Source organism: Melozone crissalis, unplaced genomic scaffold (assembly GCF_028551555.1).
Source record: "Melozone crissalis strain CALT ecotype California unplaced genomic scaffold, PUWL_Pcris_2 ptg000068l_1, whole genome shotgun sequence".
Taxonomy (NCBI): Eukaryota; Metazoa; Chordata; class Aves; order Passeriformes; family Passerellidae; genus Melozone; species Melozone crissalis.
Genome location: NW_026535846.1, coordinates 1,623,022 through 1,648,819, shown reverse-complemented (window position 1 = coordinate 1,648,819; position 25,798 = coordinate 1,623,022). Strand labels below are relative to the sequence as shown.

General features: G+C 54.8%; 1 pseudogene; it reads right to left on the bottom strand.

The window, feature by feature from the left end:
* Positions 1 to 25,798, bottom strand: part of LOC128945955 (Fc receptor-like protein 4) — a 74,190-nt pseudogene that overhangs the window by 22,487 nt on the left and 25,905 nt on the right.

The window sequence follows — 25,798 nt, the reverse complement described above, 5'->3', positions numbered from 1 at the left end:
CTGTGTGACCCTCCCTGTGTCCCTTTGTGTCCCTGTGTCCCGCGGTGTCACCTCCAGGACACCGGGTGTGATGGTGGCATTGTCCGCGGGCACTGCAGGGACACAGACAGGGATGAGACCACAGGGAGGGGTTGGAGCCGGTGTGGGGAAATAGGGATGGGGAGGGATGGGTGTGGTGGGGGATGTTGGGGATGGGGTCACACCACAGATGGGTGAGGGGAAAAGGGGAGTAATAGAAGGACCAAGGAAATTTGTGTGGAGGAAATGGAGATGCCCTGCCAGGGGAAGGGAGGTGGCTGTGGGGTCTCCCGGTGCCCATCCCCGCACTCACTGCGCACGGTGATGCGGAGCCAGGTGCTGCTCTTCCGCACATCCTCCCCACCCCCACCCCCACCCCCTCTCTCCGTAAGCAACTGGTAGCTGTAATTCCCCAAGTGGGAGACCCCCATGGACACCAGCAGCTGCAGGGAGCCCTGCCGGCCCCCCACCACCTGCCCATCCCGGTAGAACACGTGCAGGAGGGGGGCTCAGGGCCGCAGGGGGCTGGGGGTGCTGAGGCAGCTGAGAGTCAGGGGCGACCCCACGATGTGTTCAGGGGGACCCTCCAGCACTGGCACTGAGAAGAGCTCTGGGAAGGAGAGTGGAGGGGGATTTGTGAGCTCGAGTCCCTGGGGAGGTGCTGTGGGGGTGTCGGGGTGGGGGCTGTATGGTGCTCACCCTGCACTGTCACTGTCACAGGTGCTGACTTCTTCCACCCCCAGGATTCCATCCGACCCCTGCATCTGTAGTGGCCACTGTGGCTCAGCTGCAGAGGGGACAGGGACATCTCTGTGGCTTTGGGGAACACCTCCAGCTCCGTCTTCTCACGGTAGAAGGACACCGAGATGACTGTGCTGTTCCAAGACCCTGGCAGCACAGTGTCACCGTGTCCCCCTCCAGCAGCACCCGTGCCAGCACCTGCAGCACCAGCCAGTCTTAGGGACAGAGGGGTCCTGTCACACCCAATGGCACCGGCCTCCCCTCACTGGTTCACATCCAGAGCACCAGAGATCCCCAAATCCAACTTGGGGATCCCTCCAAACCAGGATACTCTGGGATGTCCCCAGAGCAGGGGACAGGCTCTGATTATGGAGGAGGTGACCCATGGAGCGGAGCCCATTCAGAGCCCTCGGGGTCCCTGCGAGTGCCAGGTTGGGGATACCCAAACATTACCTCACCATCTAAGATGCTCACGGGGTGGCTGAGCCCAGTGCCAAGGTCTGTCACACATGTAGGTGCCTTTCTTGAAGACAGTGAAGTGATCAGGACGCTGCTACCACCAGGTCTGCATGTCCTTGTACCAGGTGGCGGCACCAGCAGTCCTCGAGCCCTGGCAGGTCAGTGTCACCCGGTCCCACAGCACTGCCAGCTTCCAGGGGGCCTCCACAAGGAGCTGGGTGGTCTGGGCACCTGTGGGTGACAGGGACACCAGCCTACCAGGGCTAGCATAGGGCTGGGTACAGTGGGGTGGGGCCATGGCATCCCCCGAGGACTCACCAGCGAGGCCGGGGGTCTGGGCTGGAAGGGAGAAGGGACAGGGCTCGGTGAGTGTGGCACCGTGGGAACAGAGGCAAAGGGATACAGAATGTGGGGACTGCCCCTAACTCTCCCCATCGGGTCAGCAGTTCTTGTGAGAAAGTGTGTGTCGGTGGTCCCCAAGAGATTTGGAGTGGCAGGGGGACATGTCTGTTTCACAGTCACCCATGCACCACATCCCTGTGGCACAGACACCTTGGAACAGGGACACTGAGGGCACCCTGGGCTGAGGCTGAACATGGGGACACTGTGGAGACAAGCCCTCTATGGACACAGCCCATACTAGCCCAGGTCACCCTCACCAGCTCATGATCTCATCCCCATGATCCCATCCCCATGATCCCATCCCCATGGCCACATCCTCACTGTTGTTGTCCACTTCTGTCCCTGCATCCCAGTTCCCTTTTGCCTATGCCCAGAGCCACCTGAACCTAAAGGTGCCAGTCCCCACATCCCTGTCCCCACATCCCTATCCCCACATTTCTAACCCCTCTTCCTGTCCCCAAACCCACCCTACATCCCCAGTCCCACCAAAGTCCACTGTAGGTATCATGGACTGGCACTGCTGGCCTTGGGGACCTCAGGGGACCCCACATCCTCCTTGTGCCCCCTCCCTATCCCTGGGGTGTCAGGCCTGTGCCTGGGGCACTCACCCCACAGGAGCAGCACCACCTTCCCAGCCATCTCGGTGTCCCCAGCCATGTGGACTGGCTGTCACTCACTGCTGTGGCCACTGCTCCCCTGGCTGGCGACTGTTTGGACAAAGAGGAAGGAAGTGAGGTCAGGTCTGTCCCCATGTGTTGGTGGCCCTTGGTGGGGACGAGGTGAGCACAGGATGGGCACAGGCTGGGGACAAGGCTGCATAGTCTGGGGACATGGTGGGTGATGGTGTTTGCAGAAGTGGGGGGCTCAGGGGATGTGGGGAACCAAGGATGGGTGTCCAGGAGAATGAGGGTCCAGGGGAATTGGGGTCTCCATGCCTGGAGGGATTAAGGGTTGGGTGTGCTGTGGGAACATGGTCCCCAGGGATTTGGGGTCATGGCATGTTGGTGCCAGGGTTGGGGGTGCAGGAGGAAAAAGGGGACCCTCGGGAATAGGGGTTCTGGGGGAAGAAGCAGCCCATGGGATGGGCTCAAGGCAATGGTGGTGCTGGGCAATGGCAGTCCTGGGATGGGGGTCCCAGGGAGGAGAGACCAAGGCAATGGGGGTCCCATGATTGGGTTCCCAGGGGAATGGGGGTGCCAGGGATTGGGCAGTTGATGGGTGGGCACAGGGGAAAACAGCTCCTTCCCTGGGTGCCACAGATTTTGAGGTGACCCAGAGCCCAGCAAAGCCCCCACCCTGAGGCACCCCAGGGCTGTCCTGGGAGTCTCTGTTCCCCTGCCCCACATACCCCTGGGTCAGGTCCCCCCAATTTCCTGGCTCAGCCATCCCAGACAACACTTGATGCCCAATTGGTTGAGACAAAATTACACATCCATAGAATAAAAGCAAACATCTTTCCCACACCATTATTTTCCCAATAAGGGACAAACTCATCAGAAATCAAATTGACAAGGTATAAAATTACCTGGTTTGTAGAATCCATTGCTTTCCCAACAAGTCACTCACAATAAAAACACAAACAAACCACAATGGAATGAGACTTTTTCGTTCCGTTTAGCAGCCCCTTGGTGCATTCCCCAGTAGCATTTGCTTGTGGATAACAGAGTGTGGAATCTCCCTGAGTGTCCAACAGCTCCATGGAATTGCTCCCTGCCTGCTGAGCAGCAACCCAGCCCAGAAGGAAGCCTTTTCTTCGGCTTTTAGGAACTCTCCTCATTTTGCTCATTCCCACCCTGAAACTTGATTGACTTCCCATGGAGGAAGGGGAGAAGCTCTGTCCATCCTTGAGACAGTGCATAGGAATCTGTGGAAATGCCTGTGTGTGCCTCAGGGTCTGATTCCCTGGTAAATCCACTCCAGCCTGCCCTGAATTCCCTTGCCTGGGCACTCCCTACTCCTGCTGTGACACCCATGTTCCCCAGCCTCTCGTGTGCAGCCCCTGCTCAATATTTCCACATTTTCCCTCTCTTCTGCTGTGCACATCCAGATCACAAACATTCTCTCTGTGAGGTTCCAAAGGGCTGCAGGATTTGTTCAAGAAGGAGGGTCCAGGTCAGGTTGTTGAGCAGATTTTTCTGGTATTTGCAGTAGTGCTGAGGCTCTCTCAGTCCCTTGCTGAGAGGGACAAAATGATCAATTGCTGCCTTTCTGGACTGGTTCCCACACAGCTGCCCTTGCATGGGGAGTTTCCAGCCAGCCCTGCCCTGAAAACCATGAAAGGCCCTCACAGAGCCACTGCTTGGGCTCCCTTTGTGGTTTGTGCTTCTTGCAGGCCTGAGCAAACCACAGGCAGGCCTTTTTCCCCCACAGAATTTTCACCTTTGCAGCAGCTCTAAAGTTCCCAGAATAAAAGCCAGGGGGGCAGGGGGGAACACTCAGGTGCTGGTTGCCCCCTGGGGCTGGCCAGAGCAGGGCTGGGCAATGGCCATTCCTGTGCAGTGGGGCTGGGCCATGGCTGGGCCCCACCCTTGCATTGACAGGGGTCCCCAGGATGTGCCACCCCTGGGACAGGCACCCTGCCAGGAATGTGCAGGGACATTTCTGGAACTGCCACCCCCTGGGACAGGACCCCCCATGCCACGATGTGTCACCCCCTGGACTGGTTTCCCCCAGCTGAACTCTGGAACAGAGACCTTAGAGGACAGGATTCCCCTGGATGTGCCCCCCCAGGAACAGAGACTGAACACTCCCTTTCCCATCTGACTCTCAGCACAAATGGCCTCTTCCCTCTCGTCCAGGATAAAGAAAGTGAAAGTGTTGAGAGAGCACAGCCCAACACCTCCATACCTCAAATCCTCCTCACCCTTCCCTGCGCCCCTGGCTCCCCATTTCCCCCCCTCCCCTGGGTGCCCCAACCCCTTCCTGTTCAGGTGCACCCTAGGATTGCTGAGCCAGTAACTGGGGGTGAGGGAATGTGGCAAAACGTAAGGAGAATAAGGAAAAAAGAGAAATAAAGAGAGGAAAAAGTCCACGGCAGGGGAGGACACAGATGCAGAGGTACCCAGGATGCCCATGCAATGCCTGTCCAGGAAATGAACACTACAGGGGTGATTTTGTGGAGCCCCGCCTTAAGCAAAATCTGAGGCACTCAGGGAAGGAGCTGTGACCCCCGTGCCCCCCCAGCAACTGCCCAACCCTGGCACCCCCATCCCCCTGGAACCCCAACCTTGGGACCCAATTTCCTTCAGCCCCCCGTTCCCTGGGACCCCCATCCCTAGACTGCAATTCCCATGATCTCCAACCCCAAGGAATCCTGTCCCAGTAATTCCACTTCCTGCGATACCCCTTCCCTTAGGGACATTGATTTCCCCAGGGCCCCCATTCTCACAGGGCTCCCCTTTCCACTAGCACCCCCGTGCCATGGCCCCCATCTCATGATCACAAATCCCTGGAGGCCACGTTGTTTTGGGACCCTCATCCCCTAGTCTGAGTACACCCAACCCTTGGGACCCCATTCCCCTGGGACCCCGACCCTGGGCATCCCATTCCCCTGGACACCCATCCCTGGCTCCCTCTACCACCTCAGACTCCAAATTCTGGCAACACCATGTCCCCACCATGTCCCACCAGCACCCCCATGTCCCACAAGGTCCCCAAAGCCTTCCCCCATCCTGTCCCCACCCTGCCCCCACCAAGGGCCACCTACACGTGGGGACAGGATGGGACCTTGCTTCCTTCCCCTTCATCCGAAGAGCCGCCAGCCAGGGGAACGGTGGCCACAGCAGCGAGTGACAGCCAGTGCACATGGCTGGGGACACCGGGATGGCCGGGAAGGTGGCACTGCTTCTGTGGGGTGAGTGCCCACCCCAGGGCACCGGGGATGGGCCCTGGTGAGGCACAGACTGGTGGGGAGGGGGCACAGGGGGGCTGCAGGGTCCTCTGAGGTCCCCAATGCCAGCAGAGCCAGAGCAGGGCATGGAGCCAAGTGTGACCAGAGTTTTGGGGTGGCTGTAGAGACAGAAAGAGGGGAACTGGGATGTGGGAACAGGAACAGGGGGATAGAGATGTGGGGACAAGGATGTGGCAGAAGGAGCCTTTGGGCTTGGGTAGCTGTGGGGACAGGGACAGGGGGACAGGGATGCAGGGACAGGGACAAGGACCATGTAGCATGGGGATGGACCAGGAGGGCAGGTACCATTGGAATGGGATCATGGGTACAGGGCCATGGGGATGTGGCCGTGGAGAACAGTTCTGTAGGGCTGGTGGAGGTGGCCAGTGCAAACATGGGATGTCCACAGTGTCCCCATGACCCTCACCCAGCCCTGTCCCTTGTCCCTTCCAACTCAGACCCTTGGCCTCGCTGGTGAGTCCTCAGGAGATGCCATGGCCCCACCCTGCTGTCTCCAGCCCCATGCTGGCCCTGGCGGGCTGGTGTCCCCTGTCACCCACAGGTGCCCAGACCACCCAGCTTCTCGTGGAGCCCCTGTGGATGCCGGCGGTACTGTGGGACCAGGTGACACTGACCTGCCAGGGCTCAGGCACCACTGGTGCCACCACCTGGTACAAGGATGGGCAGCGCTGGGGGCGACAGGGATGAGGCTACTTTACTGTCAGTGAGAGTGGCTCCTACGAGTGTGACAGACCAAACAGTGGGCTCAGCTCCCCCGTGAGAGTCTTAAATGGTGAGGGAGGTTTGGATGTGACCAACCTGGCACCCGTGGGAACCCTGAGAGCTCTGGGTGTGCTGCACTCCATGGGTCACCTGCTGTGTGACCAGCACCAGTCCCCTGCTCTAGGGACATCCCAGAGCATCCCAATGTGGGGAAAACTGTGCTGGAATTGGGGATCCCTGGTGCAATTGGTGTGATGCAATGGGGGGATCCCCATCAAAAGAGGTTACCCTGGTGTGACAGGACCCCTCAGTCCCGCAGCCCACTTGGTGCTGCAGGTGCTGGTGCAGGAGCTGCTGGAGGGGGACAGAGTGAAACTGCACTGCCGGTGCTGGGAGAACATGTCAGTCATCGGGGTGCAATTCTACCATTGGGACAAGGAGGTGAGAGGTCCCTCAATGGGACCGAGCCATCCCTGGCCCCTCTGCGGCTGCGCCACAGCGGCAGTTACATTTGCAAGGGCTGGGTGGACTCCGAGGTGTCATCATGGGTGCATTCGGCACCAGTGACAGTGACAGTGCACAGTGAGCACCCCCACGCCTGGAACTCCAAACTCCTGACAGCCCCAAAGCCACTTCTCAGCAGACTCAGAGCCACAATCCTCACCTCCCTTCTCCTTCCCTGAGCTTTTCATGGTGCCGGTGCTGGAGGGTCCCTCTGAGCCCACCGAGGAGGCCCCTCTGACTCTCAGCTGCCTCAGCACTCCCAGCCCCCTGCGGCCCCGAGCCCCCCTTCTGCACGTGTTCTACCAGGATGGGCAGGTGGTGGGGGGCCTGCAGGGGTCCCAGCAGCTGCTGGTGCCCACCGTGGGGGTCTCCCCATTGGGGAATTACAGCTGCCAGGTGCGCTCTGAGGTGGGGGCCATGTGGAAGAGCAGCGCCTGGCTCCGCGTCACGGTGTGCAGTGAGTGTGGGGATGGGCACAAGGGGCCACCACACCTTCCTCGGGTATCCTGCCTGTGTACATCCATGACCCCCAGATGCCTTTCTCGTGTCCCCCCACCTCTGTCCTGTGTCCCCGCACCCCTCCTTGGTGTGACTCCATCCCCGACATCATCCATCACACCCATTCCTTCCATCCCTATCCCTCCACAATGCCTGCCAGCCCATACCATTGCCCTCAGGCCTGTCTGAGTCCCCACAGTGCCCGTGGCCGATGCCACCATCACGCCTGGTCCCCTGTCACACCAAGTGCGTGCAGGTGACCCCATGACCCTGTGCTGCTCAGTGAAGGTGAGCTCAGCCCCTGTCACCTTCACCTGGCTGCACAACAGGCAGGAGGTGGCCCAGGGTCCCCTCTTGGAGTTCAAGGACATTGATGTGGGACATTCAGGCACCTACCAGTGCATGGCCAACAACAAGCTGGGACAGGACGGGCACCGTGTGTTCCGGGCACTCAGCCCTGAGCTGGCCCTGGAGGTGAAAACATGGGGACACAGGGACACAGGTGGGGTCACATGGGGTCACTGTGGGGTGCAGGTCCTCTGGGTTGATGAGGGACCCCGATGTGTCCCCCTCTGTTTCTTGCAGTCACGGCAGGGGTTGGTGGGGCACTTTTGTTCCTGCTCCTGGTCGTGGGTGTCATTGTGGCCTGGCACTGGTGGCACCGTGTGAGTGGGTGACAAATGGGGGAATGGGGGTCCCAGGGAGCAGTAGAGGGTCCCAGAGTTGGACAGTGATTGGGCAGCACCCACAGCCCCAGAATTGTGGCATTTTCTGGGGGTCCTTTAGGGTTTGGGGAGGTTCCGGATGATCTTGCAAGGATGTTGGAGGTTCTTTCAGGGGCCCTGGGGGGTTTTTGGTGGGTCTCTGTCTTGCTGGACTTTGGTTTCTTGAGGCTGAGCTGGGGAGGTTTGTTAATTCTGGGGGGCTTCAGGGATGCTTGAGAGTTCTGTTGTAAATTGAGGGTCAATTGAGGGGTCAGGAATCCTGGGAGGGTTCATGGCTCTGCAACCCCAAAGTCACATCTCCGCTACTTCCTCTGCAGCCACCAGAAAGAACCAGGAAAGGTGAGTGGGGTGCTCCAGACATCAGTCCCCTTTTACCCCACCCCACAGCTCTTCATTCCCTCCCCCACATTCCCTTTATTCCCGCAGGGCCCCCCCGGATCCCCCGGTGCCCCCAGAGGAGGGGCAGGTGCTGTACACCCACCTCGTGGGTACCCACCAAGAGGGCAGAGGGTGAGTACAGGGGGGGACACACACAGAGGGACACCACACCCATGAGTGTCACCCCACCCAGATCCCACAGCCCGTGTCCCTCGCAGTGTCCCCCCGTGCCACCACCCTCCAGGATCCCCAGGTGACCTACGCGGAGCTGTGGGGACCCCAGTGGTGACTGTAGGAACCCAGGGACATCTATGGGAATGTGCTGTGACACTGGCGGTCCCCACCCATGGGCACCCACTCGTGTGTGTGCTGCCACTAAAAACTGCCCCCCTCCTTCCCCATGGGGGCACAAAGATGCCAAAGGGCTGAGAGAAGAACAATTTCCTGCAACAGCAATGAGAGAAAATAAAACAAAAGTAACAGCAACAAGGTTCAGCATCCAAATGGTCACACAAGGAACAATTTCCAGCGAAAGCCACCCAAAAAGGAATAAACCCCAGACATTTCCCCCAAAACGTTTCCTCCACCAGAGGAACCCAGAAGGGTCCTGGAGCTGCATTACTCTGATGGCCAAATCAGCCTTCAAAAGGCTCTACATTTTCTTTTCCCCTCTCCCAAACCCCTCCTCTGCCATGTTCCCCACACAAAGATGTGGTAGACAGGGAAAGGCGTTGCAGAAGATCTCGCGATGTCACGGAAAGCCAGGACCCTCTGTTCCCCTTAGATAAGACCATCTGCTTCCCGTAGATAAGAAACTAACATAGGAAGGTAGCCTCCCTTAACCAAATTCCAGTAACTTTCCATCCCCTACCCAGTAACAGTCCACCTCTTACTAACCATAGATGGTAAAGACAGACCCACGCTGACGTAGAGACCCCTTAGACTATAAAAACCCAAGAGATGAGATAATAAACGCCTTTTGACCGTCCATCACATTGATGTCTGCGTGTGTCATTGGCCCGAGTGGCCCTGGAGAGTTTGGGCCGCCGTGCTGTTCCTCTGAACCAGGTCGCCTGCCTTGCTCCAGAAGGCAACATACTGGTGCCGAACCTGGGACTGCTGCAGTGCCCGGGGAACGGGAATTCTCCTGGTCAGAGGGCGGCGGCTGTAGCGGCGGGTCCGACTACAGCGGGAGGGACGCCTCCGGACCAGCGTGGACCATGGGATCCACAGCGAAGGTCGTAAGTCAGGCTCATGAGCAATGGGGAATTAAAGGTGAGCTCAGGAACTCTAATCTTGCTATTGCAAGGCTCCTAGAGCTGGGGACGATCGGACGTCCGGTAAATATATTATATTCGGAAGCACGGGAGAAGTGCACTGCCGCCTCAGCAGAGGACTCTAAATCCGCAGGCAGTGGTAAAAACCTCAGAACGCGGGGGAAAGTTAAAGAGGCCCCACGCGAGACGTTAGAAGAACAGGAGACGCGGAAAGCCGCGTGTACACATTTATTAGCTACACCAAAGCTGGGGGTGGGGGCCGCGACACAAACCGCCTCTGAGAGCGATCGGATTGACAGCGGGAACATGCGGGGGCTGGGCGCGTTCCACCCCTTCCCGAGCCCGAGCCCAGACCCCCCAGAGCCCCCAGGAGACCCCCCGGAACCCCCAGGGGACCCCCCGACCTTCCCACGGAGCCCGCCAGGTCCTAGCCCCCCCGCGGAACCATCCGAAAAAACCGCGGTTTCTCTATCCGTCCCTTCCACGCTGGTCACCGATCCGGCACAAGAGGCAGAGCAGCGCGCATGATGCCTCTGACAGGGACCCGCGGAGAAGGTGCGGAAAGCGGCCGGATGGTCGGACCCCGCTGGGATCGGTAATAACTCGCCCCCGCTATGTGCGTTGAAAAATGGCGCCGAACCACATGGTGAGGGCGGAAGGGAGGAGGTGGGGGGCGGAAATGCAGTCAGGCTGCTCAACAACGCATGCGCGGGCGAGCGGGGAGGGGGCACGGTCCCCGCAGTAGAGTGCAAGACCAATCAGAGCGCTCTATTCAAATTAGGTCCTTATAGGGCAAGGACCTCCCCCGGCAGGAGGCGGGGGGACCCCAGGGGGAGGGAGCGGCACCACCCCCAAAGGGAGGAGCGGGGTCGGAGCTGCACGAAACGGCACGGAGCGCTGGAAGTGTACCCGCAGTCAGCTTCCACCTCAGAGTCAAGTAACAGCTGCTCAGACAGCCCGGAAGAGCTGACCGAGCCCAGCTGGGACTCGGAAACCAAGAGAGCAGAATTAATGCGGTTTCGAGTGAAACCGAATAAAGCTTTAAACAATTTCAGGAAACAATCGCAACACAAACTCACCGATAGGGGAAAAATAAAAGCAGCCTGTGGGGACCGGGCACCGGCAGCCTCCATGCACGCTTTCCCGGGGGCGGTTGCCGGAGCGCGGGGGAACCAACAAAGAGCATATACCCAAGTTAATCCAAAAGAAGCCAAAGGGGTTTCAGAAATAGGGATCAACTCAGCTGTAGTACCCACTCCTGAGGACAACCTTTCTAGCAATAACGATCTGCTCACTTCTGATATTACGCAAATAAGCTGCATGCTTTTTGATGGGGCGGGGCGGATTGTATTTAAGCAGGAATGGCAAGACGACTGTGTTAGCCCAGGCTTCCGGGGAAGGACAGCAACTCAGTGAGCTGTCCCCAGCCGGCACAGCTTTCCCTGGCAGCACCCTCACTCCAAGCACGCCCGAGAGGGACCTGTCGGAGCTGCGGGAAGACGCCTCGCTAGGGACTGTAGATCCTGGCCCCGGGGAAACGGGAGAGGGAGGGGGCGCGCGGGCCACACTCAGCCTCCTCCCACTGCAAATGCGAAACGGCCCAGCTACAGCAACCCCCAGTGGGGCAGGGGATCCTCATACCCTATGCCCCCACAGGGAGCAGTCAATTTTGCAGAATTCTCCATCCCTGTTAGGAAAGGACGTCCTTTCCACGCTCAGATTTCGGATCACAAATTTACCATGAGGGCCACTGCCGTACAACCCCCGCTGCCAATCAAATTGACTTGGAAATCATCAGACCCTGTATGGGTTGAGCAGAGGCCCCTGACAGAGCCTCGAATGGCAGCCTTGCTGCAACTGGTCGATCGAGAACTGCAAAAGGGTCACATAGAACCCTCCACCAGCCCATGGAACACCCCGGTATTCGTAGTCCCCAAAAGGTCCGGACAAGGCTATCGTCTCGTCCACGACCTGAGAGAAGTGAACAAGACGATCAGACCCATGGGTCCAGTCCAGACACTGCTACCCACGAACTCAGCCATCCCCGCAGGGCAGCCATGCGCAGTACTGGATATCAAGGACTGCTTCTTTTCAATACCCCTGCACCCTGAGGACAGAGAACGATTCGCCTTTTCCGGGGAATTTCGGAACGGCGAGCGGCCCAACCTTCGCTTCCAATGGAGAGTGCTTCCACAAGGCCTGGTCGACCGCCTGACCATATGCCAAATCACCGTGGACAAAGCACTGACGCCAGTCCAACACTCCTACCCCACTGCAACCATCATCCAGTACAAGGACAACATCCAGGTCGCAGCACCATCGACAAGCCAGGTAGATCGCCTGGTGACCACAGTCACGGAAACCCTTTAAGCCAACAGCTTCGAGATCGCGAGCGCAAAGATCAAGAGAGGACCCTGCATGTCCTTCCTGGGAGTAGGCATCACAAGCTCCCACGTGACACCCCCCGAGATGAAGATCAACCGAGACATCAAGACGCTCCACGACGTGCAAAGCCTGGTGGGATCGCTGCAGTGGCTTCGCAACATCGTCCAGATTCCTCCCGAGGTCATGGACCCTCTGTACGACCTCCTGAAAGGAAAGAACCCCTGGGATCCCAAGGAGCTGACACCGCAAGCAACGAGCTCCCTCGACTTCATCGAAAACCAGATGGCCACTGGCACGCTTGCCAGGTGGAACCCAGCCATGCCACTGGACCTGTACGTCCACTTTACACCGAAGGGGGGAGTGGGAGCACTGGCCCAAGGACTTGCAGAAAAGGCCCGACTGATCCAATGGGTGGTCCTCGGAAGACCCGCTTGTGCATTTTCCCCAGGAATCGAGTGCATCGCCAGCCTCATCATGAAAGGCAGGAGACTCGCCTTGAAACACCTAGGGATGGAGCCCACAAGCATCCACCTTCCGTTTCGCAAGCAGCCGACCACGGAGTCAGCCGCAATATCAGAGTACCTGGCCCTTGCTCTCTCCGGCTTCAGAGGAGAAATCTCCTACTCCTCCAAGCCACCCTGGACTCAGCTGCTGACCATAGTCATCATGGACATGCCACCGAAGGTCAAGGACAGACCGCAGCCAAGACCAACGGTCTTCACAGACGCTTCCTCCACGACTTCAACTGCAGCAGCAGTGTGGCAGGCAGGAGAGCAATGGCACTGCGTCAAAGCGTGTGACCCCACACTGTCAGTGCAACAACTGGAGGCAGCAGCAGTGGTTTTGGCGTGTGGACTCTTCCAAGAAGAACACCTTAACATCGTAACGGACTCCATGTTCGTGGCGAGGCTCAGCCTAGCCATGGCAGGACCAGGTGTGTCAACATCAGCAGCAGCCCTAATGCTGGAAGAAGCACTCTCCTCGCGACAGGGCACCGTGTCAGTCATCCACATCAACAGCCATGACCCAGTCAAAGGTTACTTCCAGATTGGCAACGACAAAGCGGACGCCGCAGCAAAAGGCGTTTGGACCTTGCAAAGAGCTCGTCAACTGCACGAGTCGCTCCACATCGGAGTCAAAGCACTGGCGAAGAGATGCGGAATCTCGACGGCGGACGCAAAACATGTGGTAGCCACCTGCCCTCATTGCCAGAAGTCACCCCTTTAGGCCTACGGAGTCAACCCGAGAGGTCTCAAGCCTTCAGAGATCTGGCAGTCGGACTTCACCTGGAGTCAACTACTGAAGCCCCGAGCATGGCTTGCAGTGACAGTAGACACTTATAGCGGAACGATCATAGCTACACAGCACCCCAAAACTAACTCCAAAACCACAATTCAGCACTGGCTGACAGCCATGGCTTGGCTTGGTATCCCCAAGCAGATCAAAACGGACAACGGCTCCAATTTCACCTCCAAACAAGTACAGGAATTCGCCTCGAAATGGGGCATCACGTTAGTGCAAGGCATCCCATATAACAGTACCGGGCAGGCCATAGTAGAGCGAGCAAACCAGACCCTGAAAGCCAAGATAGAAGTGTTGGCAAAAGCAGAGGGCTTTGCCAATGCCATTCCCCCAGGAGATCAGGCACGTATGCTGGCAACCGCTTTTCTGGCACAGAATCAATTCCCTAGGGGAGATGAAACAAACAGTCCCGTCCAAAAACACTGGGCCACTCGAACGCTAGAAGAGGGCCCACAGGTGGTAATCAGAAATGAGCTAGGTGAGTGGGAACGGGGTTGGAGGCTGATGCTCACGGGGCGAGGGTACGCAGCAGTCAAAAAGGACGGCAAAATCAGGTGGTGTCCACTTAAGTCGATTAAACCGGACCTTCATAGCAAGCAGAATGAGACTGACGAGAATTGCGAGTATTTGTTTACAGGACCGGCTCGTGGGACATCCTCGTGATGCGCACATCCCGGTTCCAGACGAAAGTGACAGACCACCAAGCCGCCAAGCAGCACCCGAGAGACCCGCACGGGTGAGACCCAAGCACCGAGGGTGTTTCTGTGGGATTTTGTTGTTGGGGCTTGTTGCCAGGGGGCAAGCCAGCCCAGACCACTACCCCCATCGGCCCTTCAGGTGGGTCATGTGACACCTTAGTAGTGGCAAAGCACTCAGAGAAATCACCACACCGAACACCCCATCCTTCGTGCTCCGCATCACCGACCTGTTTCCAGGACAGCCAAAGGTACACCCCTATTCCCCACACGTCACACACTCATACCTATCCTACTGGTGCCCAGCTTCAAACCCTGGGAAAAGCTACTACAATCACCCAGGGTGGGAATATTGTGGGCACTGGGGCTGCGAAACCATTGTTACAGATGCCAGACCGTCGGGGCCTGGGTGGGATCCACAAGAGCCAGACAAATTCTTACAGTTCACCTGGGCACCCATCGGTTGCAGAATACCTTTCTTCTTTCACGGAAACTTCCATCGAAACCAGCATAAAATCCCTAGATTTCGGGCATGCACTGAGTACAACATGATGGTCTTGCAGCCAGATCACCCTAGCTGGGCCACAGGCAAAACGTGGACAGTAGTCCTTCAAGGGTCAAAAGAGAGGGCGAACGTGCAAATTATCAGACTCCAACCGTCAGCACCCCGAGCGGTCGGACCCAACAAAGCGATTAAAAGCGTGACGAAAGGGAGAAACGTAACCTACCCCAAAACCTTACCCACAGGGGTCAGCAAAGTCCCGACCGGTCAAGCAGAAACCTTTCACATGAGCCGCTTAACCGAGTCAGACTCAGACCCAATCCTTCGCATGTTAGAAGCTACCTTTGTATCCCTGAACGAATCCAACCCTAACCTAACCGAATCCTGCTGGCTTTGTTACGATGTCAAACCCCCCTTTTACGAAGGAGTCGCCTTAAACACTCCCTTCAGTTATTCCACAGCCGACGCCCCTCACCAGTGCAGATGGGACACCCCTCGCAAGGGAATCACCCTGAGTCAAGTCACAGGCCGAGGCAGATGCTTTGGCAATGCAACCCTAGCTAAGCGGGGAGGCAACATCTGCACCAAAATTGTCAAGCCTAACAGGAAAAACAATAAATGGGCAGTCCCATCCGCATCTGGGAGGTGGGTTTGCCAGCGATCCGGAGTGAGTCCTTGTGTGTTCCTTCCCAAATTCAATGACGCTAACGACTTCTGTGTCCAAGTTCTGATTGTTCCTAGGGTCCTGTACCACTCAGACGAAGAAATGTGCCATCATCTTGAGGGACCCAGCCGGATCCACAAAAGAGAAATATTGACAGGTTTCTTACAGTCACCTTCGGACCACGCCTGCTGAACAAGCTGGTCTCATTCGTTCAGACCCGCCTGGAACGGACCAACCGTCGGTTCTTAGGCCGACGACAATTGCTGTGAATTCAACCGGAGAATTCAACCAGAGAATTCAACCAGGGAACACTGTCAGTCACAAGATCCTCTGAACTTGTCTGGCAAAAGCTTACTCAGGACTCCCAAGACCCTTTTTCCTTGTCAAGTTACAACCTTATACCTCATTTCAGTACCTATGTATATGACTACCTCATTCATTTGTGAAAAAGGGGGGGGAGATGTGGTAGACAGGGAGAGGCGCTGCGGAAGATCTCGCGATGTCACGGAAAGCCAGGACCCTCTGTTCCCCTTAGATAAGACCATCTGCTTCCCGTAGATAAGAAACTAACATAGGAAGGTAGCCTCCCTTAACCAAATTCCAGTAACTTTCCATCCCCTACCCAGTAACAGTCCACCTCTTACTAACCATAGATGGCAAAGACAGACCCACGCTGACGTAGAGACCCCTTAGACTATAAAAACCCAAGAGATGAGATAATAAATGCCTTTTGACCGTCCATCACATTGATGTCTGCGTGTGTCATTGGCCCGAGTGGCCCTGGTGAGTGGGCCGCCGTGCTGTTCCTCTGAACCAGGTCGCCTGCCTTGCTCCAGAAGGCAACACAAAGATGTCAGAAATGCTCTGTGGGGATTCCAGAGCCCACCGCTTTTCCAAGGCTGACAGGATCAGGCCATGACACAGAGTGGGGTGTGAGAGAAAGGAAAAGTTTGATGTCTGGAAACATTTTGGAGCACCTGTGTATCGCTGGGGTGGGTCAGGCCTTGCTTTTGATGAGACAGTGCCCCATCTGTCCATCAGTCTGTCAGCCATGGAACACTGGGGACAGTGTGATGCTCTGCCAAAGCCAACTTCTGTGTGGCCATGTGACCAGAAGTGCCACCTGGGGAGAGGGCCCTTGGTGTCCAAACTGGCTTAAAAGGCAGAGCATGATGTGACAAAGTCCCTGACCCTGTCTCCTCTTGGGGTGTCTGTCGCATCCACGCTGGAACCTGGGAGTTGGCAACTCATTTAAATGCAAAATACCTGCCAAGGAAATTGGGAATTTTCCTGGAATGGAAAGAAGACCCATGCCTAAATTGTTTTTTAATGTCAAAAATGATGGGGCTTCCAGGCCAAAGGGTTGGAGAATGAATAACAGCTAATTACTGGGAAATTTATAAACCAGAACAGAACAAACAATACAAACCCAGAACTGTCCCTTCTGCTCAGCGCTGTTGGTTTTTGTGGCAGTTATAACCGCGGCCAGCAGGGGGCGCTGCAGGGAGCACTCCCGACCAGTAGGGGGCGCCCCGGTCCAGCTGCATCCCCTCAGGGGCCATGGCGGCCTCGGACGGGAGGGAGGAGGGGAAATCGCTCCTTTTGCAAACTCAGGGGCATCAATCGGTCCCGGCACCACCACCGGCAGCAGGCAGAAGCCGCCAAGGAGCAGGTTGGATCCCAGTGCCCACTGGCAGCGTAGCAGTGTCCTGAGGCGAGGCACACACCCTGCACAACACCTGTGACTGCTCTCCATTATCCCGAATGGAAGGAAGGCAGTGCCTGACCCCAGGCATTTCTCAGGTCCACAGCAGCATCTCTAGTGGCTGTACACCACAATTCCGGCAAACCCTCAGCCTATAACTCAGGTGAGTAGGGCAGGGATGGAGCAGCTTTGGGGACACCTGGAATCCAGACAGGGTCACTCCCCACAGCTCCATCATGTCCCGGGGCAGAGCCCCAACTCAGTATTCCCACAGTTTTCCCTCTTATCTGGCGGACACATCCCAAGCCCAAACATTCTTTCCATGAGGTTCCAGAAGGCTGCAGGCTTTATTCAAGAAGGTGGGTCCGGGTCAGGTTGTTTAGTGGATTGTTGTGGATTGTGCAGTAGTTTTGTGGTTCTCTCTGTCCCTTACAAAGAAGAAAAAATTATCAATTGCTGTATTTCTGGACTGGTTCCCTCACAGCTGCCCCTGCATGGGCAGTTTCCAGCAAGCCCTGCTCTGAAAACCATCAAAGGCCTTCCCAGAGACACTGCTTGGGCTCCCTTTGGCCTTTGTACTTCAAGCAGGGCTGAGCAAACCACAGGCCAGCCTTTTCCCCCACAGAATTCTCACCTCTGCAGCCGATTCACAGACCCAGAGCCCCTCAGAATTTGTCTGGGATTACCCCCAGGCCACAGGCACCTTGTGGGGGCTCTGCTGGGCTCTGGTCACCCCAAAATCTGAGGCACCCAGGGAAGGAGCTGAGACCTATGGATCCACCCAGCCATCGCCCATCCCTTGGACTTCCATTCCAATGGAAATCAAATCATGGGAGTCTCATTCCTTATGATCCACCTTGCCTGAGACCCCCATCCCAGTACTGACATTCCCCAGGATCTTTATTACCCAGCACCCCATTCCCAAGGAACCCTCTCCTGTCCATTCCATCCCTTGAAATCTCCCTTCCCCCAGTATTGAAGTGAAGGGAGACACGACCATCCGATTGATGCATCGAATTCCGATTTTATTGATCAATCAATCACCTTAAATAACAATACTAATGAACTTCATGAATATTCTGTAATCCAATTTCATGATAGGCTAACAGAGAAACTTCTAACCACTCCTCTTGTTTTAGAATACCTACAATTGTTTATTAAAAACAGAAACCAAAACAGAAACCAGAAACCAAAACAGAAACCAGTGTTCCCAAAACTTCTACATCTGTTCCCAGGATGGCAGGCCTTCCCAGAGACAGTGTTCTGCTTGTTATGGGAAGACAGCCCGAGAACTCCATTGTTTACAGAATGATGCCTGAGAGAGTCTAATTGTTTATACAAATCAGAAGGCTGAGACTGTTAGAAACTGCTTTTACTTTTCCCTCTTACTTTTCTCTCAATTGTATGTCCCATGGCCTTTTCTTTAAGTCATTCTCTGACATTTCCCCCGTTTTTTCTTCTTTGAGAGAAAAGTGGTTAGTTTGCCAGGTTTTCTCTTCCATCCTACCAACCATCTTTTGAATGCAACAAGGTAAGATAATGGTGAAGTTTTTCCTCACAGAAACTCTTGTGGAGGAGACATTACCTCCTGTTCACTATCAGGGGCAAAGAAAAGAGAAGGGAACTCATCCACTATGCTTGGCAACACTTCAAACCTCAGAGCAGCTTCGTGTGGGCCTCGTAACAAGCTCCAAAAGTACAGACCCCACTCTGCCAGGGCTCAGCTGCACCAAAGGCCTGAGGACAAACAGGACACTCAGTGTCAGAAATGTGATCCTGTGGAGAAGGATCAGAACCAGTGCTCAGAGGTGGAATAATGATAACTTGCTTAAATAACAAGATCCACCCTGCGCTTGGGCTGGTATTCCATTCCAGGCTCTATCTTCACAAATTAAAAATATCCCTGTGGGTAATTTCCTAGGTGTCATAATAGTAGAGCCTTTACACTGGTTATAAAGCTGTTTAGACACTATTTCCAGGTTTAGAGATGAATCCAGAGTAGCCCATGTCTGTTTATGCTGACTCATCCTTTGAAATTTAGAGTAATCAAAGCTGAACTGCAATTATCTAATGCTTGATTGGGATCTCTTCTTATAGGGCCTACAACAGAATGTTGTGTTAAAGGCACCAGTTTTCTACACCTTATTGAGGCTATATATGGTGTACTTTGAGCTTTAACCCCTTTTCAAAATACACTGTACCTCCCACCGATAATAAGCTAAGATTTTTGCTCATGAGATTTATAAAGGTCTGAAGCTGAAGCAGTGTTTACCCCTGTCTCATTCCGTAGTGCCTGCTCCCAATTATGTTCCCAGATATGCCTATAATTACAGGTGTGGCACCATAAATGAAAAAGTAACAACTGATCTACCCAAAAAATCTTATCACAACCCCCACAACACAATGCAACCCAAGCAGCACAATTTGGGCTGTGACACTCAAGACAGTTCTCTTTTGCCGGTCCTTTTATATGGAAAGATGATAATGAGTCAATAATGTCAATCAGTTCCTTGGTTGTCCGGCAACGGCGTGTTATGGCCTTATCAGGCATTGCACGACAGGTGGTAATTGGACTAAGAAAAGAAAGCTGTTAGCTGTTTTCATTCATGCGAACCTGGAGAGAAGGTGAAAAAGTCTGAAAATGATTCTTTCTGTCCTTGAATTTATCACATCCACCTTTTTTCATGAGCTTCCCAGAAATGTTCAAAGTCAGTTTTCAGTTTGTAATCCTTTAGTCATTTGGCTCAAATGGCATCAACTGGGAGATTCTCAGTCCTTTGTTAATTTGGAGTGGTGAAAAGATAGTATGCATTTAAGGCACTTAAAATATTTAACTTAGCAGACTTATTTGTAAATCATGTAAAATCACTTAAATCTAATTCAAACTTAACAGAATCTAACTTAACTTACTTAATAATACTTAAAAAAATTTGATTTTCTTTAAATCTCACACAACTCAAACCTATATATAATTTAAACTTAGCAGACCTCGAACCCAACCGAAAACAAGCTCAACAATTTTAACCTTAACATTTAATGGCACTTAATTGATAACTTAACTTAAACTACTTAATAACAAATAAAACTTACTATAGAAATAATATATGGCATTCACTATAACTCACCCACGGGCCCGATTCCAAAACACTCAACTAAAACAACTTTTCTCACGTTTTTTTGCTGCAGCATTTATACCAAAAAACACACTCACAACATCTCACTCATACAATCAATCCAACACATCTCAACATTTTTAAACTTTTCAAAACACAGCTTTAAAGTCTAATGTTCCACCGACTGAGCTGTCCGGGCTTCTGATGTTCAAAGTCTCTGGTAATACAGGTGTTTCCAAGACAGCATAACCAATGCCGAGCCAAATCGGCCGAAATTTGACTCCTGCATTCATTTACGCTGATCTGCTTTACAGTCTGTGCTGGGGAGAACAAAAGATCTCTCTAACTTAGGTGAAAAACATCCTGACAGCAACAGTCCTTGGTGTCGCTTGTTTAGTTTCACTGGTCTTTTAATTGCAATAGGAATCTTTTCTTTTGTTGACAAAAGTCATGATTATTACCGCTGTTAGATCTCAAACTGTAGCTCCTGCCGGCTACGGGGCAGAGGGAGAAACGTTCCCACTTGAAAAGGCGCTCCGGTCCCGCAAAATCAGAATCCGCTAAGGAGTGTGCAATAACTCACTTGCCGAATCGACTAGCCCTGAAAATGGATGGCGCTGGACGCTCATCAGAGCCCAGAAAAGGTGTTGGTCGATCATTTTTCTTACAACTAGCCTAACGGAACACAAATTCAGTGGCCATCATAATGATAACAATCCAACGAAAACTATCAATGCACAGCATGATTGCTCCTCCATCACCTGCTCTCTGATGTCCAGTTACTGTTCCCAAGCAGCAACTGGCCGCCCGTGGACATCTGGCCCCCAGTTCACACACCAGGGCGACTCGGCTCCGGTCGCTTCCCCCCGCGGCGCTCTTTGATCACTTCCGGCACGGCGCGGCTTGGTTTCTGCGGCGGCGGCGCGGCTGCTCCCCCGCAGTGGCTCTGCTCTCGGGGGCGGCGCGGCTCGGCTCCTGCGGCGGCTTTTGATCTTCCCGCCGCTGCCTCCGGTGCGCCCGTGCCAAGTTCAGAGTAGCACAGCACTGCAATTCTACCATAAATCACCGAATTCACACATTTCCGTTAACCTGTAAGCCATATGAAGAATCCTTTTATTGTAGTCATAAGCCCAAAGTCCTGTTGAATCCTTCTGCTAATTCATCTCTACTTTGCGCTGCGGGTCACTCCCTTCGCGGCGGTTCAGCTTCGCCTGCGGTGGCTCCCTGTGGTGTCGGGTTGAAGGCTCCCTGTTGCGGAGGGTTAGAGGCTCCCTGCTGCGGAGGGTTAGAGGCAGGAAAGAGTACCGATGATGCAGCGATGACTTCTGATGGTGCTTGGTATTCCCGGCGCAAGCGGCCCGTGCCTTCGCATCAGCAGCATTTTGTGCGCCCTCCTTTATTTGATGCTGCAAACGCAGCTGACACTTGAAGAGGCGCAAGAGCGGCTAACACCTGACTCTGAGAGGACCTTGCCTGTTTTTGAAAACCTATTCCTATCTGCTTGAGTACATCCGCCACAAAAGCCTGCTGCCCGGTAGGAATAAGAGCCATCCTCTCTAATGCTTCCTCTACAGTCCAATCTGCACCTAAAGCATTAAGTATGTTTCTAGTAGCAGAATTACAATTTTGAAGGACACACTGCCTGAGTAGGACCCTGCGCAAATATTCTGGCACGCCAGCTCTTTCAATTGCAGCAGCAGCTTTATCAACAAAAGCGCTAAATGCTTCCTCTCTGCCTTGCTTAATTCCTATAGACACTGGTATCTCTCCTGGCTCCTTCACCATGTCTATTGCGAGTCTGACTAACCGCATTGCCTCCCGGCACTTTTCTTGACCTATTAAAGCTTGTGCATCAGTACGAAGGAAATGTCCCAGACCCATAAGTTCATCAACAGTGACACCACGCAGAGGGTCACCCGGCTGTCTCTGAACTACCACACACTCACTTACAAGTATCCGCCAATGATCATTAAACAGCAATTGTTGATGGTGGGTAAAGATTAATTTAACTATGCCAAGACAATCATTAACGAGGAGGATACTGGTGTTAAAAATATAATCGAGCATTTGCTTAGCTGGTTCGCTTTTAAATCCAAACTGACTAACAGCAGCTTGCAATTGAGATAACAATTCCCAGTCAAGAGCACTAATTGGTGCTTGAATTCCTCCACCAGCCTGAGGGTTGAAGACAACCGGACAAACCAGCTCCAGAGCCGAACTTATTGGCTCTAGATCTCCCTTTTCAATTGCATCTTTGGCCAGGGCAGCCCACGCATCTCTTTCCCTTGCAATCGCCTCCGCCAAGTGGTTTTCCGACCCAGGGACCGGCTGATTGCTTGTCAGGAACAGAGTACGCGTTTTTGGCCCCAGCTGCTGAGACGCAGCAGGTACGGGAGAGTCAAAAGTGCTCTGTGTAGCCTGCGGCAAAGCAGACAACAAGGCACCCTGCGGAGCTTGGCTCGTTAGGGGGGGCTGCGAAGCGGGTACTAAAGCAGTGTAAAGTCTGCGTAGCCTGGTTTGTAGGCTGGCTCGTAGCCGGGCTTGTAGCCTGGCCCGTTAAGGGGGGCTGCGCGGCGGGCAGCGAGGCGGTCTGCGCCTGGCTCATAGTGTGACTCATAGGCTGGCTTTCCGAGGGAGGTGGTGAAGCAGGTAATAAAACTGTCCGCGTCACGGGGCCAAGAGGAGTTCCCGTGTTCTTATCAAATTCCCTATCTTGATCGTAGTGTTTGTTACGATCGTGAGCGGCAGTAGCCTGATAAGCAGCCCTTTTTTCAGCTTGAATTTGCAAAAGCTCGGTGTTAACGACCCGCCATAATTTACCCCACTTCTTAGCAGTTTTATCATCATCTAACGTAGCCTGCCACAATAAATCACCAAATTTACGCCACTCAGACAATTCGTGAACTGTGTGAGGGTTTATAAAGATCCCCCTTTCTAGGCCATAAGCTAAAAGACCTGGTAATTCTTTCTGTAAATCTATTCCCTTAATTTGCCGTTTTTGCAAAAGGGTAATAAAAAGTTCATATGCGGCTTGCCTTTCCATACCTATGTGCGCACGTTGCAGCTCTTCAAATCAAGGTCGCGGCCGCATGTATCGGACGAACCTATCTGTATAGTCGCTCGCAGCACGGCGCGGGCCGGCGGGTTGCCCTCCGCTTTGCTTCCGCACTTCTTTGCCGTTCCGGCTGCAGTTTCGATCTTACGGAACCCGAACCTGGCTTCACTTCACGTGGCGTTCGCTTCCCCGTGGTGTTCACTATCACGGTCAGAGGTCACCATATATTGAAGTGAAGGGAGACACGACCATCCGATTGATGCATCGAACTCCGATTTTATTGATCAATCAATCACCTTAAATAACAATACTAATGAACTTCATGAATATTCTGTAATCCAATTTCATGATAGGCTAACAGAGAAACTTCTAACCACTCCTCTTGTTTTAGAATACCTACAATTGTTTATTAAAAACAGAAACCAAAACAGAAACCAGAAACCAAAACAGAAACCAGTGTTCCCAAAACTTCTACATCTGTTCCCAGGATGGCAGGCCTTCCCAGAGACGGTGTTCTGCTTGTTACGGGAAGACAGCCCGAGAACTCCATTGTTTACAGAATGATGCCTGAGAGAGTCTAATTGTTTATACAAATCAGAAGGCTGAGACTGTTAGAAACTGCTTTTACTTTTCCCTCTTATTTTTCTCTCAATTGTATGTCCCATGGCCTTTTCTTTAAGTCATTCTCCGACACCCCAGCACCTTGATTCTCCCAGGACCCCCATTCCCACGGGAGCCCTCATTCCCCCAGCATACCCATCCCATGACTCCAGTCCATGGAGCCCACGTTCCCCTGGGACTCCCATCCCTGTGTCCCTCCTCCCCTGGGGACCCTAAATCCCATGGCCCCCCCATTGTCAGTGATTCCCCATTGCAAGGGACCCCATTCCTCTGGGACCCCCCCATTCCCCTGACCCCCTCCCCAGTTCCCCAAACCCTCTGAGCCCCCCACTCCTGGGAACCCCATGTACTACTGTGTGCAGCCCAGCCTTGTCCCCACACTGTTCCCACCCCTCCCACAGCCTGTCCCCAAGGTCACATCCCCGTAATCCTGTGCTTGTGGCCACCCTGCTCCCACCAAGGGCCACCAACACATGAGGACAGACATGACCTCGCTTCCTTGCCCTTAATCCAAAAGCCACCACCCAGGGGACAGCCACCCCTGGCAGCGAGTGACAGCCTGTCCACATGTCTGGGGACACCGGGATGGCCGGGAAGGTGGTGCTGCTCTTGTGGGGTGAGTGCCCCGGGAACGGGCCTGACATCCCAGGGATGGGGAGGGTGCACAGGGGGGCTGAGGGGTCCCCTGCAGGTCCCCAATGCCAGCAGAGGCAGTCCATGTTACCCACAGTGGACTTTGGTGGGACTGGGGATGTAGGGTGGGTTTGGGGACTGATACAGGGGGCAGGAATTGGGGATGGGGATGTGGGGACAGGAATGGGGCCTGGCACCTTTGGGCTCAGGTAGCTCTGTGGATAGGGACAAGGGAACTGGGATGAAGGGACAGAGGGGACAAGAACAGTGAGGATGTGGCCTTGGGGATGGGATCATGAGCTGGTGGGTGGATGACCTGGGCCAGCATGGGCTGTGTCCGTGGTGCCCTCGTGCCCAGAGTGTCCACAGTGTCCCCATGTTCTGTCTGCCTCAACCCAGGGTGGCCTCGGTGTCCCTGTTCCCAAGGTGTCTGTGCCACACAGATGTGGCGCACAGGTGGCTGTGACACAGACATGTCCCCCTGACTCTCCAAATCTTTTGGGGACCACCCACACACACTTTCCCACAAGACCTGCTGACTCCATGGGGACAGTTAGGGACAGTCTGCACACCCCATGTCCCTGTGCTGCTGTCCCTGCAGTGCCACCCCCACCAAGTCCTGTCCCTTCTCCCTTCCAGCCCAGACCCTTGGCCTCACTGGTGAGTCCTCAGGGGATGCCATGGCCCCACCCTGCTGTCCCCAGCCCCATGGTGGCCCTGGCACGCTGTTGTCCCCTGTCACCTGAAGGTGCCCAGTGCTGGCCCTGTCAGGCTGGTGTCCCCTGTCACCCACAGGTGCCCAGCCCACCCAGCTCTTCATGGTGCCCCCCTGGAGACCAGCGTTTCTGTGGGACCTGGTGACACTGACCTGCCAGGCCTTGGGGACCGCCGGTGCCACCATCTGGTGCAGGGATGGGCAGCGCTGGTGGCAGGAGGGACCTGAGAAGCTCACTGTCACCCAAAGTGGCACCTACACATGTGACAGACCCGGGACTGGGCTCAGCCCCCCTGTGACAGTCTCAGACAGTGAGCGGGGTTTGGGTGTCCCCAGCCTGGCACCCACAGAGACCCCAAGGGCTCTGGGTGGGCTCAGCTCCATGGGTCACCTCCTGTGAGACCAGAGCCCATCCCCTGCTCTGGGGACATCCCGGAGCTTCTCAGTATGGTGCACCCCTTTCTTGAAACTTGGGACCCATGATGGGCTGGGTGTGACCCAATGGGGATGTCCCGGTGATATGGGCACCCTCCAGATCTCTGTGATGTGTCAGGACCCCTCTGTCCCCAGACTGGGTTGTGTTGCAGGTGCCAGCATGGGTGCTGCTGGAGGGGGACACGGTGACACTGCGCTGCCAGGGCAGGTGGAACAGCTTGGTCAGCTTGGTGTCCTTCTACCACAAGGGGAAGAAAGTAGCGTGGCTCCGCAATGGGACAGAGCTGTCCCTGTCCCATCTGCAGCTGAGCCAAAGCAGCAACTACCACTGTAGGGGCTGGGTGAGGTCCTGGGGGTGG